This window comes from Notolepis coatsorum, assembly GCF_963971535.1.
Source record: "Notolepis coatsorum genome assembly, chromosome: 15".
Lineage (NCBI taxonomy): Eukaryota > Metazoa > Chordata > Actinopteri > Aulopiformes > Paralepididae > Notolepis > Notolepis coatsorum.
In genome coordinates, this window is record NC_140179.1 from 70604920 (window position 1) to 70625128 (window position 20209).

The following is a 20209-nucleotide window of genomic DNA, read 5'->3' on the forward strand; positions in this document are numbered from 1 at the left end:
TAGTCTATCAGAATACAATAAATAACAATGTATAAATACAATAAATAAATAAAGTGATCTACTGGCCTATAAAAATGATACCATGTCTATGGAATCATTTAAACCTGGGAGTGAGGTGGCCTGTAGTCTATCTATCCAGCGACTTTCTTTCTGGTTTAGAATTCTTTGTCTATTACCTCCTCTAGACGTGAGTGGAACACTGTCAATTCCGATAGCTGTAAATAAAGCAGAGGTACTATGGTGAACTTCATGAATATGTTTAGCCATTGCATAATCCATGTTGTTAGTTTTAATAGCATATTTATGATCTGCCAGTCGATCAAGTAGACGGCGTTTCGTACGACCAACATAAAAAGAGTCACATTTGGAACAAGACAGTATATAAATAACATGTGTCGTTTGACAATTAATAAAGCTGTTAGAAGTATATGTCTGTTTTGTAACTGGGTGGGTAAAAGCTTTTGATCTTATCACCACATCACATTGTTTGCAGTGACCACATCTATACGTTCCTATAGGAGGCTTAGGTAGCCATGTAGATTTGACATCTGCCGGTAGATGGCTTCGTACTAATTTATCTCCGAGATTGGGAGCTCTCCTAAATGTACAGAGGGGCGGGTCAGGGAAAATGTTAGACAGGGACTCATCACATTGGATCAAGCTCCAATTCTTTTTAATTATATTGCGAACAGCAAGGGCTTTAGTACTATAAGTGGTAGAGAAAAACACCCTATCGGTTTTCTCTGTCAGTGTCTTTCTTTTTAAGAGGGAGTCGCGTTCTACAGTAGCGGCTTCAGATATAGCTATTTTAAGAGTATTATGTGTATAGCCACGTTCTCTAAAGCGATCATACATTTCTCCGCTCTTTTCTCTAAAATCAGCCTCACTGTCACAAATTCTACGTACTCTTTTAAATTGGCCGTACGGAACATTGTTGATCAAAGTAGAGGGGTGGAAGCTCTCTGCATGTAAAATAGTATTTTTATGCGTTAACTTCCTGTACAATGACGTATGTAAGTCACCATTCAAGTCTTTAGTGATTTCTAAGTCCAGAAAATGGATCTTATCAGGACTAAAATCTAGAGACAGTTTTATATTTGGGTTAGTGTTGTTCAAATAACTATGAAAAGCTTTCAATTCATCAATAGTGCCTTTCCACCACATAATGATGTCATCTATATATCTGGCCCACCAGATGATCTTATCTTTAAATACGTTTTGAGTGTTAAACACACTCCTCCCATTTTCCCATAAACAAGCCTGCATATGAAGGGCTAAAACATGCACCCATAGCACAGCCTTTTACCTGTCGATACATTTTGTCCTGAAATAAAAACACATTATTAAGTAAAGTAAATTTAGTTAGTTCGACTAAAAAATCTGTAGGGGGGTCCTGTGAGTCAGTGCGAGTATCTAAAAAATGTCTCATGGCTGTCATGCCTTGGTCATGGGCAATACTGGTGTAAAGGGCTTCTACATCCATTGTCGCCAAGTAAGTGCCTGATCCAATATTCCCTTGCTCTTTGATTTTATTGAGAACATCTGTAGTGTCCTGTAAATAAGCTGGAAGCGTTGGAAGTAGTGGTTTAATAAAAAAATCTACGTATTTAGATATAGGCTCAGTTAGGCTATCGTTCCCTGAAATCACTGGTCTCCCCGGTGGTTCAGCAAGGTTTTTATGTATCTTAGGCAATAAATAGAAGGAGGCCATACGAGGGTTATCATTGTATAAGAACTTAAATTCTTGGTCAGAGATAAGGTTATCTTCTTTCGACCTAACTAGCAAGTCTTTAAGTTCTTCTGCTAATATAGTTGACGGGTTAGAAGTAAGAGGGAGATAAAAAGTAGTGTCCTGAAGTTGTCGGGACGCCTCTTTAACGTATTGTTCTACACCCCAAACTACTATGGCTCCTCCCTTGTCGGCTCTCTTAATGACAATATTTCTATTATCTGAGAGTTCTTTGAGGGCATCTCGTTCGTTTTTAGTCAAATTATGGTGGACATGTGTCTTGCTATTAGTTAATTTCTTTACTTCATAATTTACTTTTTTCTCGAATGTGCTCAACGTAGTATTCTGTACTACTGGACAAAAATATGATTTAGGCTTAAAAGGAGTACATGGAGTAATAATATTTTGACTAACTGGGGTAAACACACACTGTGGATTCTGCTTATACCATGCCTTAATGTGTAGATTCCTATAAAAGCGAAACAAGTCTGTTTTTAATTCAAAGTCATTGGGAAGATTGGTCGGGGAGAAAGAGAGACCTTTGGATAATACCTTGTTCTGCGCATCAGTAAGCTGTACGTCTGACAAGTTGATCACTACCTCTGTTGGCTCCGTGTGTGATATTTGCGATGCGGGTTTCTTTCTCCCCCTCCTCGTCCTCTTCCTCTGTTTTCCTTGTGGGGTGTCCGTGTGTCCTTGTCTTGGCTCGTTAGAGATTGGTCTTCTCCTAAAAAATCCACTCCGGGGTTCCTTCGTGGGGCATCAGAGTCTTCTTCTTCACTGGTGAAGTTGAAGGAGACAGTGCGGGGACGTGTGCGCTTGGGTTCATGGAAGTGTTGAGCCTTGCGTCTATGCCATGGGTTGGCAGCCCCTGGTCTGTGCCATGAGTAAACATTGTTCTCTTTAAAATCTTTTTCATCCCGCTGGAATTTCCGGAGCTTATCTTGTTTGAGTGTCATTGCCAATTTGTTCAAATGTTCTGTTAATTTGATTTCAAGTGGAGCCTTTTCCAGGTCTTTGTTCAGTGTATCCACCTTCTTGTTCATTTCCTCAATTTCATGCTGAACAATCTGTCGATCTTTGGTAGCTTCTTCTATCAGTAGGAGCATTAAATCGGACGAGCATTTATTAAGAATAGATTCCCATTTCTTTTTGAAATCAGTATTGTCCTTTGATCCAAATGAAGGGCATTTCTTGATTCTTAGGCCCCGTGGAATGTATCCTTTTCTCCAGTAATCGGATAACGTGATAGAATTAAGGTCCAATTTAATGTCTTTCTCCTTTAGGTATTTCAAGTCGGTAAATATATCTTTAAGATCAGAGTTCATTGAGGTGTCAGCTTGTGCTCCATCAAGTAATGATGAGCTTATGATGATCCGTTTTCCATCCTCATTAGAATAAGAAAATCCATTGGGTTCCATAGTTGAATCCAAGAGTTGAGTATAGTAAAAATGATATAAAAATGACGCACTACACCTAGCCAGGTGGAGCACCTCTCCAAAAAGCTTACCCCGTGTGCTTGAATTTGAACAGAACAAAGGATATGGAGAGGGCTTCAGCGTTCTTATTTTGTTTCAGGTAGGTGCTCTTTGGATTAAATCCGGGGTAGGATTCGCTTATATAAGAAAGGTTGAGATCCAAGGCAGCTCTACAGTTGTTAAAAAGCCTTTAATAAGTAGCTTACATTATTTAGATATTTTTTTTAAAAGTCCAACATGTTTCGGCCTACAATGTAAGTACCAACATACTTACATTGAGATGAGTTGAGCGTATGGAGCTTGATGCTGTGTCAGGACTGAAGGGCAGCCGCTTCCGGACAGACCCTCGTCTGAATGAGACAGGTTCATCCGCAGTTCAGGATTCAGGGTAAATGTACTCTTTTCTGAAATGTAAATGTTGCCGTTTGTACCCAAGGTTGAGATAACTGCAATGATGCAATTTAGCCTGAAGCGCAGTCTGTCTGTCCTTGAGAATTCTCAGGCAAACAGGACGGGTTGGAACCTGCTCCTGAACCTATACGTTAACTAATCAACTTCATTTATCCAGAGCTAGTGAGAATATGAACGTGTCCTCCAGTGACCTATCTTCGACTTGCGTTCTGAATATCCAACATGGTATAAAAAACAAACATGGAGGCCATGACGCTCCTATTTGGTTCTGGATGCTTGTTGAGTATTTTTTTTTATTGATATTTCAGGACAGTTGTTATTAGTGTCATGAATTAATGAAATCTTTGGTTGATGGGTCACAAACAGTGTTGCTGTTTTTTTTCCTACTGAACCACACACATTTTAACCAATCAGTAGTTGGATAAGGTGATCATGTCACAGCGGCTAACTCGTGTGACAGCAAGATCCCAGTTTTTTCAGACATGGGCTTTTGGCCAACAGCTATAGGCTAGCTGGTCCGTATCCGCTTCCATTCACTTGTGCTAAGCTAGGCTAGCTTGCAGCCGGATAGCTTTCTACTGAATGCGCAGAGAGGAAATTGGTATCTATTGTGACAACAACCCCATCTCTCTCCTACAGGTTGACTCAGGGATATACCTGGATATCTCCATTAACCTGTCTGTCATCCACAGCCTGGCAATCAGACACATCTACTCAGGTGTGTCAGGAGGAGGAGTCACACCAGGAGGAGGAGTCACACCAGGAGGAGGAGTCACACCTGTGTAAAAGGACTGGCTTCTCCATTGTGGCTGTCTCTCTCCTCCAAGCTGGTCCTGACATTTTGTTTTGTTTGGTGTGTTTGTTTTCTCATCTTATCCTTTACACGCACCACACATTGACTCATCCATGCACTCACTACATCACTGATATTACTGATCCACTCATTCTTTAATTCCTTTGTCTGTAAATAGTTGAATAGCTTAATTAAATTACTTTTCTTTAAAATCCTCAAGTACTCGTGTGGTCTCCCTTGTTTTGTCTGTACCTTGAGCACGGTTCATGACACTATCTTATTGTCTGACTCTTTTGGCGTGTTCCTTTAAATCATGTAGATTCATTCACTTCCATCATGTTATTACGAGTAATTCTGCATTCGTGTGGTGTTGTAATCATTGGATATACAACATTTGAATGCAGGTAGTTTTGAATGCCCATGTTCAAATGTTCAGGCCATTTGAATGCCATTTAGTTTAGTTTGACTCATTAACTCTAAATAATGAGTCAAACTAAATGAATGTGTGCAGAACTGATGCATCACACACTGTGAACCAATCATGTCCCAGCAGAACTGATGCATGACCAGTGATGCCAGTAACGCGTTACTAAGTAACGCGTTATTGTAATCTGATTACTTTCCCCCGAAAATAGTAATCTAACGCGTTAATCTTTAAAAGCCAGTAATCTGATTGCAGTTACTTGTCCAAGTGGCTGTGCATTACTATTTCGTTACTATCTCATCATAAATTCATAATGCAGGCGGAATGCAGTATTTTATTTCGTTTTCGACAGTCAAAAATACATTTTGAGCTGTTTTTCTTTTGGGAGTGACGTGGTGTGGCAGTGAAAGGGTTAAATACAAGAATGTGTCCCGCGGCGTGACTGGTCCCTCTGTCTGAGTGACTCTGCTTTGGTCCAATCACATTCCCCATCCACAGTCTGCGAATCAGAGGCAGAGTAGGGCGGGTCTTCACAGCACGTCATGTGACATATGCGCCAATCGTGTGACAGCAGGGCTCCGTAGTCGGAGAATTCCACCCCAAAACGCTTGGCAAAATTAAAAGTGAAACCGCAAGATGACTTTTGCGGTTTCTGTTCAGAATTCCACCCCAAAACGCTCGTCTAAACGTAGCCTCAGTCACTACTTCACGGCGGAGGAAACAAATTACTGTCTACCGCTAAAAACAGCACATCCAATTGCATTGAAAGCATCTGGAATCACAACACTAGCCGACGCTTCGACTAGGTACAGGAGGGTTGATGGTGGCAGAGCAAAAGCTCTTATTTGCCAGATTTACAGTTAATTTACATGTTAAAGAGAGACTGATTGTATGTTTATAGAGAGACATTTATAAAAACAATTTAATAGTTACAGTTGATATAATTGAAATAATAGTTCAGCCTGCATTTGTTAGATGTGATACACTGGTTTTGTAAAACCACTGGCTGGCTGCTCTAATGCTGTGAGCATCATAGACTGTTGCTTTACCATACTTGATGGTACAGAAGCTGAAGCACTAGTTTAACAATTTACGTTATGTGCAGAGAAACAAGTTAAAAACAATTTATGCACTTTCAATAAAGCGTTTAAAAAAAACTGTTGGGGGAACGACGACGACTTCGTAACCTAGTTACTTTCAAAGTAACTAAGTTACTCTGATAATCAAGTAATCAGTAAAGTAACTTAGATTACTTTTTAAAGGAGTAATCAGTAATCAGTAATCAGATTACTTTTACAAGTAATCTGTGGCATCAATGTGCATGACGCACTGTGAACCAATCATGTCCCAGCAAAACTAGAGAAATGCAGAAGCGCCCTCCTCCCGGGCAGCGTGTCGAAGTGTCCTTGAGCAAGACACTTAACCCCTAACTGCTCCCGATGAGCAGGTTGCCACCTTGCATGGTCGGTCGCCTCCGCCGTCGGTGTGTGAATGTGTGAGTGAACGGGTCAAATGTGAGGAACAAATTATAAAGCGCTTTATTATAAATGCAGCCATTTACCATTTACGTGCAGAACAACGAAGGCCCCGGCTAAGATGTGTGGGAGATTACTAAGGCTGAGACCACTTATTGAATGTATCGATAATTATCAATAACTGCGTGAAATCGATAAGTGGCATCACTTATTGATTTATTTTATTTATTAAAGAAAGAAATATATTATTTAACGTTAGTGTGTGTGTGTGCGTGTGCGTGTGTGTGTGTGTGTGTGTGTGTGTGTGTGTGTGTGTGTGTGTGTGTGTGTCACGTGCACTCACTGTAGTTTTTGCAGTTTTGCGGTCAGTCGTGCTGAGCGTGCTGCCAGTAGCGATGAGGAAGATGCCGTAATAATAATAAATATATATAAAGAAAAAAATACAATTGATTTAAAAAAATATATATATAGATATTTATCGATAATTTTGTACCGATTTATCAATTCTTCCAAATGGCATATAGTCTCAGCCTTAGAGATTACCGTGGCGGGGGCGGATTTAGGATTATAGGAGATCCGGGGCTTAGCCCAGATATGTGCCAGCCTTTTTTTATTTAAAATTTTTTTTTATTTGTTTTTTTTTATTTTTTGTAAAAAAAAATTTAATTACAATTTTTGCAGGCAAGGGGTGGTTTGGAGGGGGTCAGGCACGACCCCCTCCACGGCAGATTTCTTTTGAATTTAATTAACCTGTAAGTGCAATTTCCTGCAATATAGAGCCTTCAATCTTGACCAATAAAGCTGCTCTTTTCACTATAAAACTCAGTTAACCATAACGTAGTTATGGTTAGATTTATATATTGGGGGGGGATATATCATATTTTTCATATGATCAAAAAGTGGTGGAGCATACCTTTGCTCCCCCAAGTTCAATAGTGGGAGAGCAGAGATGCTCCGAATGCTCTTATGGCCAGGCGTCTATGATTCACTGATACAAAGTAAAATAGTGCAGTGCAATAAAATAGTTAGTAAAATAGAATAAAATAATGCAATAGTGCATTGCAATAAAATAGTTATCATCGTATTTTTTCGGGAGGCCGGTAAGGAGTGCATTACAGTAGTCGAGTTGGCTTGAAATAAAGGCATGGATCTGGTTTTCAGCGTCCTTTTGATTTATAAATGGCCGTACTTTGTTTCTAAGGTGGAAGAATTAAGTTTTTGTCAACTTGTTGATTGTGATTTAAAGCTTAGGTCTGAGTCTACCATGACACCAAGACTTAACTCACTCAAATACAGTTAGCAGCTGGATAGACCACAGATGGAAATTAGCTTCTGCTAAATCTGGTACAAACATATTTTCATGTAACAATGATGAATTGCCAAAAAAAAAAAAAAAAAAAAGAAAAACATTTAAAAAAAAAAAAAAAAATTTTAATTTTTTTTAAAATAGATTCGGGGCTTTTCAGAAAACATTCGGGGCTTGAGCCCAAGTAGCCACCCCCTAGCCCCGCCCGTGTGCCCTGTTCATAATGAATCAACATCGTTTTTTGTTGAAGTGCCCCTTTAATGGAAATTCTTTCATGAATGTAATTTGACGCGAATGACTTTAGATTACATCACGAGCGATTAAATGAATACAATGTAACATCGCCAACCTGTGAGAAAGACTAAATCAATTCCCTGCTAACAGGAGCACAAGCACAAAGGCTATTTAGAGGTTACATCAAATAAACACACACACACACACACACACACACACACACACACACACACACACACACACACACACACACACACACACACACACACAGGAAGAGGAGGAGCTACAGTGAGGACGAGGAGGAGCTACAGTGAGGAAGAGTCGGATCTACAGTGAGGAAGAGGAGGGGCTACATTACAGTGAGGAAGAGGAAGGGCTACAGTGAGGAAGAGGAGGAGCTACAGTGAGGAAGAGGATGAGCTACAGTGAGGAAGAGAAGGAGCTACATTACAGTGAGGAAGATGAGGAGCTAATGATGCTAATGATGGAGCATCGCCGTCGGTTGTGTGATAGTAAAGGGTTAACCTTCTGTCGTGTGGCAGTGAAAGGGTTAATTGGAAGAGAGACAAGACTGATGATATGCTGACAAACGCCTATCTATATACTGCTCTGACATGGAGCCAGTGTAATTCATTACTAGATGACATAATCTCTTCCTTTGCACTGCCGGCCAATAGGACTCCTGTCGTCCTCCTGTTGCTCAGTCAGCTTCCTGTCGACTGTGATAGCATCATACGACTCTGTGTCTCTGTTGAGCCATAGTACCTTATCTACATTTCCATTAATAGTTAACTTTCTGTTTCGATCGCGGCAGCCTAGACTCTTGCATCGGACTCTTTAAATGGTAAATGGTAAATGGCTGCTTTTTTTATATAGCAGCTTTTATCCAAAGCGCTTTATCATCATTTCATCATGTATTTATTCGTACATGGAATTACCACAGTCCAACAGTACATATTAATATAATCCACCAAATTCCATGGCCGAAAGTAACAGGAAGAAGAAGAATTCTTATATACCTGCCCCTACACACATACGGCACACCGATAGACTTATTGCGTAAAACCAAACAGAATGTACATACCAATTTTGCTAAAATGGAAACATCAACACAACTAAATTAAAGCAACATAAATAAACCCATTTTGTGTATCTGTCAGTCAAACTACATATTTAGGTTCATTCATACACACAGACACACACGCACGCGCGCGCGCGCACGCAAGCACCCACGCACGCACGCATGCATGCACGCATGCGCACACACACACACACACACACACACACACACACAAATGTATGTATACATTTATATAATGTATTATTCTATATTATACTTCTATAATATATAATTTAATAATTTTTATTTTATTATACTATAACTATAACTATAACACATTTAAAATTTTTTTTTTTTTTTTTTTTTTTTTTTTTTTTGCAGGCAAGGGGTGGTTTGGAGGGGGTCAGGCACGACCCCCTCCACGGCAGATTTCTTTTGAATTTAATTAACCTGTAAGTGCAATTTCCTGCAATATAGAGCCTTCAATCTTGACCAATAAAGCTGCTCTTTTCACTATAAAACTCAGTTAACCATAACGTAGTTATGGTTAGATTTATATATTGGGGGGGGATATATCATATTTTTCATATGATCAAAAAGTGGTGGAGCAAGAGCATACCTTTGCTCCCCCAAGTTCAATAGTGGGAGAGCAGAGATGCTCTGAATGCTCTTATGGCCAGGCGTCTATGATTCACTGATACAAAGTAAAATAGTGCAGTGCAATAAAATAGTTAGTAAAATAGAATAAAATAATGCAATAGTGCATTGCAATAAAATAGTTATCATCGTATTTTTTCAGGAGGCCGGTAAGGAGTGCATTACAGTAGTCGAGTTGGCTTGAAATAAAGGCATGGATCTGGTTTTCAGCGTCCTTTTGATTTATAAATGACCGTACTTTGTTTCTAAGGTGGAAGAATTAAGTTTTTGTCAACTTGTTGATTGTGATTTAAAGCTTAGGTCTGAGTCTACCATGACACCAAGACTTAACTCACTCAAATACAGTTAGCAGCTGGATAGACCACAGATGGAAATTAGCTTCTGCTAAATCTGGTGCAAACATATTTTCATGTAACAATGATGAATTGTCAAAAAAAAAAAAAAAAAAAAAAAAAAATTATTTTTTTTTAAATAGATTCGGGGCTTTTCAGAAAACATTCTGGGCTTGAGCCCAAGTAGCCACCCCCTAGCCCCGCCCGTGTGCCCTGTTCATAATGAATCAACATCGTTTTTTGTTGAAGTGCCCCTTTAATGGAAATTCTTTCATGAATGTAATTTGACGCAAATGACTTTAGATTACATCACGAGCGATTAAATGAATACAATGTAACATCGCCAACCTGTGAGAAAGACTAAATCAATTCCCTGCTAACAGGAGCACAAGCACAAAGGCTATTTAGAGGTTACATCAAATAAAACACACACACACACACACTCACACACACACACAGGAAGAGGAGGAGCTACAGTGAGGACGAGGACGAGCTACAGTGAGGAAGAGTCGGATCTACAGTGAGGAAGAGGAGGGGCTACATTACAGTGAGGAAGAGGAAGGGCTACAGTGAGGAAGAGGAGGAGCTACAGTGAGGAAGAGAAGGAGCTACATTACAGTGAGGAAGATGAGGAGCTAATGATGCTAATGATGGAGCATCGCCGTCGGTTGTGTGATAGTAAAGGGTTAACCTTCTGTCGTGTGGCAGTGAAAGGGTTAATTGGAAGAGAGACAAGACTGATGATATGCTGACAAACGCCTATCTATATACTGCTCTGACATGGAGCCAGTGTAATTCATTACTAGATGACATAATCTCTTCCTTTGCACTGCCGGCCAATAGGACTCCTGTCGTCCTCCTGTTGCTCAGTCAGCTTCCTGTCGACTGTGATAGCATCATACGACTCTGTGTCTCTGTTGAGCCATAGTACCTTATCTACATTTCCATTAATAGTTAACTTTAGTTAACGATCGCGGCAGCCTAGACTCTTGCATCGGACTCTTTTTATATGGTAAATGGTAAATGGCTGCTTTTTTTATATAGCAGCTTTTATCCAAAGCGCTTTATCATCATTTTATCATGTATTTATTCGTACATGGAATTACCACAGTCCAACAGTACATATTAATATAATCCACCAAATTCCATGGCCGAAAGTAACAGGAAGAAGAAGAATTCTTATATACCTGCCCCTACACACATACGGCACACCGATAGACTTATTGCGTAAAACCAAACAGAATGTACATACCAATTTTGCTAAAATGGAAACATCAACACAACTAAATTAAAGCAACATAAATAAACCCATTTTGTGTATCTGTCAGTCAAACTACATATTTAGGTTCATTCATACACACAGACACACACGCGCGCGCGCGCGCGCACGCAAGCACCCACGCATGCACGCATGCATGCACGCACGCGCACACACACACACACACACACACACAAATGTATGTATACATTTATATAATGTATTATTCTATATTATACTTCTATAATATATAATTTTATAATTTTTATTTTATTATACTATAACTAAATCACACTTCCACACAGTAACTCAAATATGGTAGGATGAGTGAACAATATAATATTAGCATATAATTATAATCAAGCACATTCTTTGCCTTGTTCAAAACAAAAACACTGTGGCTTCCATGTCAATTTCTCATCCAACATAACACCCAAACATTTTTACTCAGATACTCTTTCAATATTAAAAATTAAATGTATATGATCGGTGTAGCTAAGGGGCTACACAACCCTGACTGTATTGAAATGTTTAGATTAAACCACTACTAGAGATATTAGTTAGCCAGACAATATAGTTACACAAAATGGCGGACACTCCATTAACTGCGAGGGGACAGTGAAACCGAGTTAAACAATCACTTTAATAGGGATAGAAAGCATACATAGAATATGAACACAGATCTCCTGTTATTACTGTAATATCAATATCACAATGTGCGCGGTAACGATAGTTCCTATACTACGGGTACCCGACCGTTGGAGCTCTGAATGGAGTGAGACGGAGACGAAGCGAAGCAGTACAGGGAAAAGCAAGATGGTAGATGGAGACGGTACTTCTCTCTGGAGCTCCGACTCCAGAGAAACTGCAGACTGGTGGGATAATCCTGTCGTCGCTGGGAAAGAGGGTCTCGTACGGACTGGTCCTTGTATTCCTAGCGCCCGATGGCAGGATTAATAGCTATTAGTCCAAAGCCCGTTGGCATGGATGATAGCTAGTTAGCTCCGTTTGTACTTAAAGCTAACCCGCAGGAAGTCTTCAATGAGTAGTTATGTCCAGAACGTCGCTGGGTTCAACTATAAGTCTCTCCACGTTACTTCGCTTACACAAGTCACTATACTGTGCCAATAATGGCTCGACAATATTATGGTTGTATCTAATTAGCCGTTCGGCTCTCTATAACGATACGTTGCCTTGCCGTCCTGTTTACAACTGCGCCAACGTCACTTCTCTCTCACTCTGTGTTACCTGTGGACTGAGCCTGTTCACCCACACAGATCAATGCGCTCTCTCTGGGCTTGTCTGGGCATGTTCTGAAACATGTCTAGAGGGGCGCGCTCACTGGCGCCTACCGCGTTAAGAATGGGACATATACAAAAGGCGAATGATAAATACTGGCACGTAAAACAGATGACGTGAAGATATATATCTTATATATATAAACAATATATAAGTTATACAAAATAATACACGCAGACTTTCAGTGTTAATCTGGACCTTCAGAACAGCTGCCCCCTAATTAGTCCGAACCTAATTAGCAAATAAAATTTGGGGCACAGATTAATATTAAGGGTCAAGTCAACTTCTCCATAATGGGCTGTGGGGAGTTGGAAGTAATCTATAAAGTCAGTGGGTTATCGTCGTCGTCAGGGGGGCCAGGGAACGCAGGAAGCTCTATCAACTTAGCTACTGGTCTGGTATAAGTCCGCCCTTGGACGATGACTTCTGCCGCTCTTACCTTCCCATCCGAACCATTGATCACTCTGCTCACACGGCCGGCTGGCCACGTAGCCCGGGGTAGTGACTGGTCTATGATCATCACGACGGTCCCCACGGTCAGGTTGTCCCTGTCTTTCACCCATTTCTGACGGGCTTGAAGGGAGGGTAAGTAGTGTAGGAGGAAGCGGGCCCAAAACTGGTTGGCCAGTACTTGGCTGTGTCTCCACATTCTCCGTCCGTTCATCTCGTCCTGTCTGTACACCGTCTGAGGAAGGGCAGGGTCCAGCCGCACCATCAAGAGGTAGTTTGGGGTGATGGGGTCGATGTCAGCTACGTCGCTTGAAACGTAGCCGAGGGGCTTGGAGTTCAGAACTCCCTCAATCTCTGTGAGGACCGTAGCCAGGACTTCATCGCCAACGGTCTGGGCTCCAAGTACGGTGTACATAGCAGTCTTTATTGATCGGACCTCTCTCTCCCACATTCCCCCGAAATGGGGGGCATTTGGAGGATTGAACTGGAAGGTGACCTGAGCAGGAGCGAGGCGAGTCTTGAGTTCTTCACCCATGTTCAGGAAGCTCGCTCTCAGTTCTGTGTCTCCTCCTCGGAAGTTTGTCCCTTGGTCTGACAATAGCACTGATAAGGTCCCTCTCCTCGCTTGGAACCTCCGGAATGACATGAGGAACGAGTCTGTACTCATCGACTTGAGGAGCTCAATGTGAACAGCTCGGGTGGTCATGCATTTATACACGATGCCCAACCTCTTCTCCGTTCCTCTTCCTCTCTTGACGTTGAATGGGCCGAAGCAGTCCACTCCCGTGGAATGGAAGGCCCGCTCGCCGAGGCGGAGGCGGCAGGGAGGCAGGTCTGCCATCTTCGGGATAATAGGCTGTGCCTCCACTTGCGACAGGTCGGGCAAGTTCGTTGGAATCGGCGTACAGCTTCCCTCCCTTGGAGTATCCAGAAGCGCCGTCGGATCTCCGCAAAGACTCGCTCGGCCCCCGCGTGGCACACCACCTCGTCGTATTTCTGAATGATCAGATCTGTTATCCTGTGTCGGCTGCTTAGGACGATGGGATGCTTAACATCCTCGGCCAAGTCCGGGGCCCGTCTCAACCGACCACCCACCCTGATGAGGCCCTGGGAGTCGATTTCTGGGGCCAAGTTGAGGAGTCGACTGTCTGAGGGGACTGGCTTTGCCCTTATCAGACACTCCATTTCCTCTGGGAAAGAGTCTCTCTGCGCCCTCTGCAGCACAAGAAGTTCCGCTTCCTTGTATGCAGGTGCATCGAGGTCTGTGGTGGGGGGAAGCTCCGGGTGGTGCCATAGGAATGTCCTTTTCTGGGCACTCTCCAGAGTTTGACAGTCGTCTAGGTCCGGGCCCGTTGGAGCCGGGGCTTGACTCAGCCCGCAGAACATGGACCATTTTATTTCTGACTCGTCTTGGTTCGCTTCACGCGGTGTGGAGATAGGCCACTTCTCCTCCGGGAGCTTGAGGAATTCTGGGCCGTCACTGTATGAGTTAGGATGGGTGAGGTCGGCTAGGGACATCCCCCGTGTGATGACATCCGCCGGGTTCTGCTTGGTGTCAACATATCTCCAACATGCCGCTCCTACCAGGTCTTGGATTTCGGTTACTCGGACTCCGACGAAAACTTTGTACCGACAGGAGGCGGACTGGATCCAGGTGATCACGGTCATGGAGTCTGACCATAGGATGATCTCACGCACCGGTATGGTGAGTTCACTTTGCACCATTTTTGTGAGTTGCACGCCTACCAGAGATGCGCAGAGCTCTAGTCGCGGGATCGACTGCTGCTTGCGAGGAGCTATCCTCGAGCGGGCCAGGACGAAGGCTACGTGGACTTCTCCTCCCTCTTCTCGAGCTCTCAGGTAGGCCACTGATCCGTACACCACTTGGCGAGGCGCCGCTCAGTGCTCTGTAGGTAGTGGTGCGTCGCTCCCTTAGGCACATGCAGAGTGGGCATCCCTTCCCACCTCAAGAGTGGGGTTGCGTAACTTAGCACTCCGTCGACCTCGACCCTCGTAGTCTTCTGCTCTAGTAGAGCGATGGCATACTTGTCCTCTTTGGACCGAACCATCTTGCGTTCGTTCTTGAATGGCAGCGCGTCTAGTGTCCATAGCCTCTCAACGTGCTATAGGAGAGTGTTGTCTGTGTCGCTCACCTTGGTGTAAAGGCAGCGTGTGGACGTTGGTCGGCTGGAAGGCCCGGAGAGGGGGCCCTGGAGCGTCCACCCCAGTCGGGTCTTAACCGCGGCTGGGCATCCTCTGGGTCCGATGTGGACCGCATCAGTTGGGACAATGAGGTCCGCGTGGTCGGAGCCAATGAGTAGGGTCGGTGTAGCGCCGCTGATGAGCGGTATGGGCAGTTGGCGTAGGTGGTCATACTTTTCCCTCAGCTGTGGGATGGGGTAATCGTAGCGTGACAAACCTATGTCGTAGCTCGTGAACGCCTTGCTGATGCTGTACCGCTTCTCAGGCTGGTCGATCGCTGCAATGGTGAACGAGACATTCTCACCTTTGATTGTCTTTAAGTTTCGACGAATGGTACGGAGGGTCATGGTCTGGTGATGGTGGAAGTAAACGGTACCCTACCCCCCCCCCTCACAGTGAGCTGTGGTGTTCCACAAGGAAGCATACTAGGACCGCTACTATTCCTAATTTATGCAAATGACATGTCGTCAGCTTGTGACTGCAACTTGTTCCTGTTTGCGGACGACTCAGCCCTGCTGGTCTCTGACAAGAACAAGTTACAGATTGAAAAAGCCCTCAGCTCGGAACTATGCAAAATCTGCATATGGCTCGCCGACAACAAACTATCATTACACATGGGCAAAACAGAGTCTGTAACTGAGGGGTACAATTCCCTGACTGTATTACTAGATATGATACTTACTACCACTACCTTTGTACTTAATATTCGGCCACCCAGTACACGGCATAAATATATTATGATGAACACTGTCACGTAGATGAAACGGATCCAACACAAATGTACGAATTAGAAATAGGTCTTTATTTCTACACAGCGATGGTGTGTAGAGCAAGCACTTAATCAAATCAATCACATTTATGAATGGGAATTAGTATGCACTTTTATGGCAAGAGCATTCGTCGGTATATCAATAGAGAATGTCCAATCTCTGAAGGCGCAGGTGGTACATATACGACCTGGAATAGTTTAAGGAAGAACAGCAATGATACTTTAATGATTATAGGCTGGATACACTAGAGGGGGTTAATCCGGTCGCTTGTAAGCCGACAGGAGTAGGAAGGGGGGGGGGGGTAGAATCCGGCTGCCTCGTCCGGCCAAGGGTATCCCAGGTGAACCCACTGTAGTGCCGTTCAATGCGCCGGCGATCCTTGGACCACAGATGAAAGCAGATGGACTCTTTGTGGGCCGGCTCTCTCCGGTCCACGGGGGAGAGACGTGAAGCGACCTCGTCTTGCAGAGCGTCTCCTCACCTTGCGTCCTCTCCAGGGGGGGGGTTCCAACACACGGCAGTGTCGGGGGTCTTTATCCATGGAATAATCAACGTACACAAAGCATAATCCGTGCCTGGGAAGGCGGGCTGTCGTCGGTAGAATAATCCGGTATACAGGTCCACTCGCTCGTCGGCTCTGGGGCTCCTCGGGTGCAGCTTCACGTGGGGTCAACCACCCTGGATAAGCAGCCAGTTCTCTGCCCGAAACGATGGGGTACTGACTACGGTAGTATTCTCACCGCACGAAGCACTATATATTAACAGACTATTATTAGCTTAATAGACTACGTCCAACTCGACGATATAGTGCCAAATATGACTATTCAAATATTAATATACACGATGTCTCAATACCGATGGTAGGCGAACTTGGCCTTACTCCCACACGTGGCGTCGCGGGGAGGCTTTACGTCTGTGACTCTATTGGAGGGTAAGAAACTGGACTGAAAAGGAAGTCCTACTTTAGTAGCGCAGTATATATACGCACTATGAACAAATAGTCCCATTAGTGGTGCGGTAGTCAGATTCCTACGCGGAACTAGGACTTGTTCGCACATGTGGAGCGGCACGTTTGAACTGGGTCTGAGGGGTATGGCAGCCTGGCACCAAGGTCTCGACCAATAGTAGAATGGAGACTATTATGGGATGTTCAGTAGGCTAGAATGGATATTCAATGCATATTGTACAAGGAATATACAAGGGATATCAGGGAATATTAGAGAATATACAAATACAATTAAATATATATATATAAATAAATATATATATTCGGTTTAATCTGGCCCTTCACAACAGCCACCCCCTGATTGGTCCCAGACCTAATCAGTTAAACAGAGACAGATTAATCGCGTTGTCTATTTACACATAAGGGTTTGCTGTAGGGGTCAGTCAACTTCACAAAGTCATAGGGTTATAGGGTCATGGTCATCATCGATTGTGTCTGGGAGTCGGGGCAGTTCTATGAGCCTCGCCACGGGACGGGTGTAAGTGCGACCCTGGACGAGCACTTCAGCTGCTCGGACCTTGCCGTCGGCACCGGTGATCACTTTGCTTACGCGGCCTGCCGGCCACATAGCTCTGGGCAGTGATTGATCAACAATCATGACGACTGTTCCTTCTGTCAAATTGTCTCTCTCCTTTACCCACTTCTGGCGGGTCTGTAGAGACGGTAGGTAGTGCAGTAGGAAACTGTTCCAAAACTTGTCGGCTAATACTTGGCTGTACCTCCACATTCGTCGGCCGTTCGCTTCTTCAGGCCGGTACGTTGTCTGGGGTAACGCGGGATCTAGCCGCCCCATCAGGAGTGTGTTGGGGTCTGCGGAGATAACAGTGCTCAATCCACAGAACACAGGCTTCTTATTCTCAGCCTCCTCCTGACTGGCTTCCCTCGGGATCGGCGTGGGCCACTCTCCTTCCGGGAGCTTTAGGAATGCTGGGCCGTCACTGTAGACATTGCGACGGGTGAGGTCATCCAGGGGCATCCCCCGGGTGATGACGTCAGCTGGGTTCTGTTTTGTATCAACGTAGCGCCACTCTGTTTCTCCGGTTAACTCTTCGGTTAAGTCTTGAATCTCGGTGACTCTGACTCCCACGAAGACTTTGTACTTGCATGAGTCCGATTTGATCCAGGCAAGTACCGTCGTGGAATCTGACCACAGGATTGTTCTAGACACCGGTATGGTGAGCTCACGTTGGATGAGCGTGGCTAGGTGCGCTCCGGCTAGGGCTGCGCAGAGCTCTAGACGTGGGATAGATTGTTGCTTGCGTGGGGCTATTCTCGAGCGGGCGAGGACAAATGCTGTGTAGATCTCTCCCCCCTTCTCTTGGGCCCGCAAGTAGGCTACTGATCCGTATGCGACCTCTGAGGCGTCACTGAAGACGTGTAAGTCCATTTTACATGTCTCTGGCCTCACCGTGGGTGGGAAGTAGCTTCGGCGCATATTAACGCCTGGGAGTGAGTGGAGCTCCATCTCCCACTCTCTCCAGGTGGATGCAAGTTGTGCGGGAATGGGGTCGTCCCAGCCCTGGTCCTTGTCCCACAATGCTCGTACAATCATTTTTGCCCTGGTGGTATACGGTAGAATACATCCTAGCGGGTCATATTGTCGGGCGAGTGTTGTGTACACACTCCGTCTGGTGGTCGGCGCCGCCGCCGGCCTTCCCTGCTCCGTAGTCAGGGGCTTGTGTCTGTAGTGAAGCGAATCTGTTTTGAATCGCCACACCAATCCCAGGGTCATCTCCTGGGCTTCTCCCGGGATTGTAGCCATCCAGGTCTCGCTGCTGGCTGCCTTGTCCTCGGAGGAGAGGCTGCGCAGTACTTGCGGATCGCTGCTGGCCCACTGCCTGAGATCAAAGCCGCCTTTGATCAATGAGGCGCGGAGTTTAATCAGGAGAGCCTCGGCTTCTTCTTGGGTTGAAAGGCTTTGTAGACAGTTGTCTACGTAGAAGCTGTTCTTTACGCTGTGTCGGACCTCTTCGTCCGCTGCTGGGTCCTCTGCTACATGTTTCTGTAGTGCAAATGTAGCACAGCAGGGGCTGCACGTCGTTCCGAAGGGGAGGACTTCCCATTGGTAGATGGCTGGGTGCTCATCTCCTGGCTTCTCTCTCCATAGGAACCGTAACAGGGGCTTGTCCGCCTCTACTAATCTCACCTGCAGGAACATTCCTTTAATGTCCCCGCTGATGGCCACCTTTTCCTGGCGGAAGCGGAGTAGAACGCCGAGTAGGGAGGGGCCGAGTGTGGGACCGGGCAGTAACTCTTTATTCAGATTTTGGGATCCGATCTGGTAGCTGCAGTTAAATACTATGCGGTCTTTACCGTTGTGATGGACCTTGTGGTGAGGCACGTACCACGATTCAGTGGTCTGGTCAGCCTCTTTAATGTCCATCTTTGTGACGTGTCCCGCTGTGATGAGCTTCTCAATCTCCGCGCGGTATACACTCTCTTGGGCGGGGTTCTTGGCTAAGCGCCGCTCCGTGTTCAGCAGGTACCGTTCTGTGGCGTCTGTCTTGGCGTGGAAAGTAGGCATTCCTTCTCGCCGCAGGAGTGGCGTGGCGTATCTCAACACGCCGTTGACCGGGACTCTCTTGGTCCCTGTCTCGAGGAGGTGAATGGCGTAAATGTCATCTTTAGAGCGAATGTCTTTCTTTCCGTTCTTAAAGGGCATTTGTTCCAAGGTCCATAGCCGCTCTACGTGTTGCAGGAGTGCGGTTTCTCACTCTGTAACTCGGGAGTGGAGACATCTAGTGGCTGTACTTCGGTTGAGAGATTTGGCGAGCGGGCCTTGGAGAGTCCATCCCAAACGGGTCTCGACTGCTGCAGGACAGCCTCGGGGTCCGGTATGAACCCGGTCTATCGGGACAATGAGGTCTGCATGGTCGGAGCCTATCAACAGGGTCGGCATAGCATTGTCTATGAGCGGGGTCGGTAACTTGCGCAGATGTGCATATTTCTCCATCAGCTTGGCGACGGGGTATGTGTACCGCGACAGTCCTATTTCTTGGCTGGTGAAAGCGTCTGTAATCTGGTACCGTCGCTCAGGCTGGCCGCTTGCTGCGATAGAGAATGAGACATTCTCGCCCTTTATCGTCTTCAAATCTCGTCTTATTGTCCGAATTGTCATTTGGGTTTCGCTTCCCCGCAGCCCTAGCTGGGCCGCAGCGGAGGCGAGCAGCAGGGTCTTCTCTGACCCGTCATCGAGGACGGCGTAGGTGTCCAGGACTTTATTCTGGTAGCTTAGTGTCACACTCACTACTTTTAGGAGTACTCGGGCTCCACTGCTGCTGGCGGGATCGATGTACATGACGCTCGCTTTGCGGCTGGATGGTGC